The sequence below is a fragment of the Melanotaenia boesemani genome, chromosome 8 (assembly GCF_017639745.1).
Source record: "Melanotaenia boesemani isolate fMelBoe1 chromosome 8, fMelBoe1.pri, whole genome shotgun sequence".
In the NCBI taxonomy this organism is placed as follows: domain Eukaryota; kingdom Metazoa; phylum Chordata; class Actinopteri; order Atheriniformes; family Melanotaeniidae; genus Melanotaenia; species Melanotaenia boesemani.
Window position 1 is genome coordinate 29,361,065 of NC_055689.1, and position 5,255 is coordinate 29,366,319.

The window sequence follows — 5,255 nt, forward strand, 5'->3', positions numbered from 1 at the left end:
TTAAAAATTTTCATGGAAAAACAATGTCATGGAGAGGTCCAACAGACAAAAATAGATGTACTCTCTTTAGTTTTAATTAAAGGAACAAATAGAACAAAACAAAAGAAAACAAAACAAAAAAACACATAAAAAAGCCTTTGAAAATCCCCATATTCAACTCAATTCAGCCAATCAGCTATAATTAGCCAACACAGCATATTTTATAAAGTGGTAACAATAGCATGTAAAAAAAACTCCATAAAACTTATCTTAGACACTATGTAGTGATACAAAAATGGCCCTGACACCTTCAATGTTATAACAGTTAAGACATTTAACTGGGAGAGAGAGGGGGGTGGGTGGAGTGTGTGTGTGCGTGCGTGTGTGTAGGGGGGGGCTGGTACCTAGAACTTGTTTGGCATGATTCCTCAAGCCTCTAAAAGGTCACAGATTATGCTGCAACTCAGAGAGCAAACATTAGTTCCTCTTTACAAACTAAATCTCAGTTTGCTCCATGTTTGAAATGAGAGCCTAACGCCTGCTGTCAAGGAAGACTGATGGTATTTATGTTGTGTTTGTCAGTTGCATCAGGTTAGGAGCATGTGTTATGTTCTCATAATACAAACGGACACAAGCTGAACAAAAACAACACATTATAAAAATCTTGACTGGATACTTTTAAAGCCAATTAAAACTGAATAATTCTTGTATTTACTTATTGAAAGGAAATGCATATAAAAACGAGAGGTTTCCATGGCAACTGCAAGTAGTACAACGTTGACCCTGAAGGGTTTGCTGGCAATAAAAAATGTTTTTTCTTTTTCTTTCAAACTGATATTGCTCTCAGAGTTTTTTTTTTCTGATAAATTGACTTACATGTAGATGTATTATGCTACGCTATCAACCTCTTTAATAAGTCATGAGAAACTAGACTTTTAGTTTTTAGTCTTTTACAGAAAGACACACACACACACACACACACACACACACACACACACACACACACACACACACACACATGCACACATACAAACACACGCTTGATAACCAGTTGAAAAGGAGGATAATGCTTCAGAAGGAAACCTTGAAACTACAGTTCATGAATCATCAGGGTTGCTTTCAAACATTCAGGCTCTTTTGAGTTACATAAATGGCCTAAGCTGGAAAGTGAAACAGCAAAATGAATCATTTTGTTTTGTGCACTAATTTAACATAATATATATTTAACTGGAACAAATATTAAACTTCCAAATGCTTTCAATCTGACTGCTTTTAAAATGTCATTTTCAGAAATATGTAAAAACTTTAAACTTCCTGTTTTGTTTTTTTTTTTACTTCTTCTTTCTTTATCTTTTGTTTATGCTAAAAAAGAAAAGACAAGCCAGAAGGTGCAAGTTTTAGTATGTGGGAGTCTTTTCTTAACTTTTCATAATGATATCTTTCAAACATCTTCATTGCTTTTGCTCCAGAGAGGCTGGAGTGGAAATTTCCACCTTATTACTGGCCGCCTACAAGTGAGCTGAGGCTTATTACCTTGACAACATTAACAGTGCTTTGCTGTGGCAGTCAAGGAGGACCTCTGCTGTTTATTACACATGACTGCAACCGAAAACCTTCAACTCAGTGAAGCAGCCTATTATATTAAAAAAAATCTTATTTTAAAAAAGAACAAGTTTCCATCCAAGTCAAATAAATGTGTGCTAATACAATTTGTCTGTGAAACGTTTTAACACCTCCTTGCCTCTATAATTGATGGCTTAACAGTATCCAGAGATATCTGTGATTCTTTGTATGAAAGATGCCAGGTATATTGAAATTTACATTCCACACAATCAGAATCAAACTACAGATATTTACAATAAACATCTGCAGTAGAGTACTTAGCGAAAAATTCTCATTTCCAATTTATTTAAACCAAAGTAACAGATTAAGACATATGGGGACAGCTCAGAAGCTGCTGCTGCTGTTGTGCTGCACAAGCAACTACAAAATTAAAGAAATTGTATTTAAAAAGTATAAAGAAAGACAAACATGTAAATCCATACAATTAACAATGTATGTACATATGTGTGTATGAATATGTATGTGTGTGTATACATATGTATGCTGTGTTAGAGTATACAAAAATGCAAATGTACATGCAGGTGTGTGTTTATGTGTATATGCATGTATGTGTATACACGAATGTACATGTGTAAAAATTTTAGGTATGGTTTCCCTGTTTGTCAGAGCAGACACACACTAGTAAGGGACAAGCAGAAAAAAAAGAATAAAGTCAATCTAGCAATAATCTAGCTGAGGGCAAAAATGTGCACATACTGAGTAATATTTTACGGAAGTGTGTGGAGGAAAACCAGATACTGACAGGATGGAGTATTTCAACCTGAAAAAGGAAGTGAAAAACAGAAAACACGCAACATGGCTCTTTCCCAGACTTGGTCCTTATGTCTGCTGGATTCATGGTCTACACAAAACTGGTCAAAGTAAAACCAGAAAAGCTGTAAAATGCAGCTCGGATTAGGCTGAAAATTGGGCTTTTCACCGGTTGAATGTTCATCCATCCTTCCATTTTCTATACCCATTTATTCCAATGCAGGGTCACAGGGCATGTTGTATGTGTGAAATTAAATTAAATTAAATAAAAATACTTTATTCATACCCCGAGGGAACTTGTAATGCTGTAGTAAAGCAATAGATGCTGGCAAAAATGATTTCCTGTACCTTCCTGTCTTGCAATAATGGGAAATTCTTCACCCCTTTTACACAAGGCAGTCAGGAAACAACCAGTATGTTCAGCAACTTGTGCAGCATTCTTCTCTGTACATTCAGCTCCAGATTTATTCCCAGAACGAACCTTCTCGATCAGTTTCTATAGTTTCTGTAAGTCTCTAGCTCTGATGCTGCTGCCTCAACAAATAGATGCAAAGCAGATTTTACTTTCCACTGCAGACCTATAGAAGGTATGCAACATCTTGGTGCAGACGATGAAAGATCTCAGCTTCCTCAAGAAGCAGAGTCTGTTCTGTCCTTTCTTGTTGATACCTTCTGTGTTGCATTTAGTTTAGTCGAGTCTCCAGCTGAACTTCCTTGTATTCTTTACCTCTTTTCCCAGGATGTCAACAGTGCTTCACTTACTCCTGTTCTTCCTAAAATCCATAATCATCTTTTTCATTTTGTTTATGTTCACGATGAGGTGATTGTTTTCACACCATTCCATGAATTGATTGACCATTTCCCCGTAGTCGATGGCTATTATATTACCTATGCAATATATTGTGAGGTATTGGCTTGTAAAATCTGTATCTATTTTATTTTATATAAATATTCGTTAGATAAATACTTTTGTGTTAGATTTTATTTATTTTATATTTTCTATAACACAAATATGATCACACTGTATTAAATGACTCAGATCATGAATAAGCAAAAAAAAAAAAAAAAAAAAAAAAAAAGATTGTGACGTTCCTACTAAGCACATTACAAGATTAAATTCTTCCCGCACTACCAGCATGCATATTTTGGAAGACTAAAGTTCAATGTCTCATGTTGATTAACTGGAAACAACAGACCTGCTCTGATCTGAGTATCATTACATCCTGATGTATCTTTTTATTATTAATTTATTTATTTATTAATTTTTATTATTATTGTGATAGTAAGTGTAAAAAGACAGGACATGGCACATTTTACAAACATACAGGAGGAGGAAAAAAAGAGAAAAAGACAATCAGACAAACAAAAACACAACGGATCAGGTACCTGTTCAGTTAAAAAGATGACAATGTGTATATAGACAGTTTTTAGATTAAGAAATAAAAAAAGATATACTGCTACTAATAATAATAACTAATGATGATGATAATAGTTATGGTACTAAGATGGACTGGTGACCTGTCCAGGTTGTACCCTGCCTCTCATCTGCTAATTGCTGGGATAGGCTCCAGCTTACCTACAACCCCAAATTGGAATAAGTGTTGTATAAAATGAATGAATGATATCCTCAACAATAAAAAGTAGGCTCAACCAGGTAAAGGTAATTGCAGGCATGTTCAAGTACGTAGTTGGGGTGGATTTCACACCAGCCAGAGTGCCCCAGGTTTATCCCAAATGTGACTCCGGTTGGAAGAAATCTCTCAAAAACATTTGTTTCTGGGTGCATTGTATACATCACAGGTGTCAAACTCCGGTCCTCGAGGGCCGGTATCCTGCAGGTTTTCATCGTTTCCCTGATCTAACACACCTGACTGAAATGAATGGGTTATTGTGAAGGAGTTGACAAGAAGCTGTGGGATCCATTTGATTTTATTCAGGTATGTTAAATCAGGGAAACAATGAAAACCTGCAGGATACCGGCCCTCGAGGACCGAAGTTTGACACTCCTCATGTATGTAAAGAAAAAGAAAATTTATGAATGGGCCTAGAATTTGTCATTATAAAATAAAATAAAATAAAATAAAATAAAATATGCATAAATGTCTTGTCCAGTGCCCCATTTTTTTCCACATACAGCATTTTACTTTCTCAGACATGTTCAGTGATTTTTCTTTTCCATTTTCTGATCTTATTTTACTTTTTATTTTTATTCTTATATAATATAATATACTTATTCTATATAAGTATATTATATCATACTTATATAAAATATATATTCTCTAAAAAATATAGCTGTATCATCTTCTTTTCTTGTTTATCACTAAGGCAAATTAGTCATTACAGTGCAGGTATATTTATGACTGTAGAATAGAATAGAATAGAATAGAATTATGTCTCAAATGACTTAATGGTTAGATGTTTTACCACTGGTTGACCAGCAGATGACCCAATTTAAGCTGTAGGCTATGAAACTGGGCTGTTAATCGTTTATTGATTCAAAGTAGCTTGACAGTGATTCAGTAAGCTCCAAAGCCAGATTTTGCAGGATTTTAACCCTGGAAACAGTTTGTAGAGGATTTTTTAAATACATTCAAATCCAAAATGCTGATATGCTTCCTATCCATTTAGTTTTAAACTGCCTGGATGAGCTGGTTGTCATCTACTGTAAATAATTATGCTCATCCTTAATCACAAAATCTGATTTTTTTTCTTCTTCTTCTTTTTTGTGTCTTATCAGTTTGATGCATTGGGCTCCATCCACTGACATCTGACCTGTCTCTTTATACAGCTTTCCTTGATATACAAACCCCAAAGCTTTCTATTATGAAAAGTTAATTTCACCTGATTTTACAGGACTATGACCTTTACCTTAACCTAGCACTGGATATATTTAAAAAGTAGAA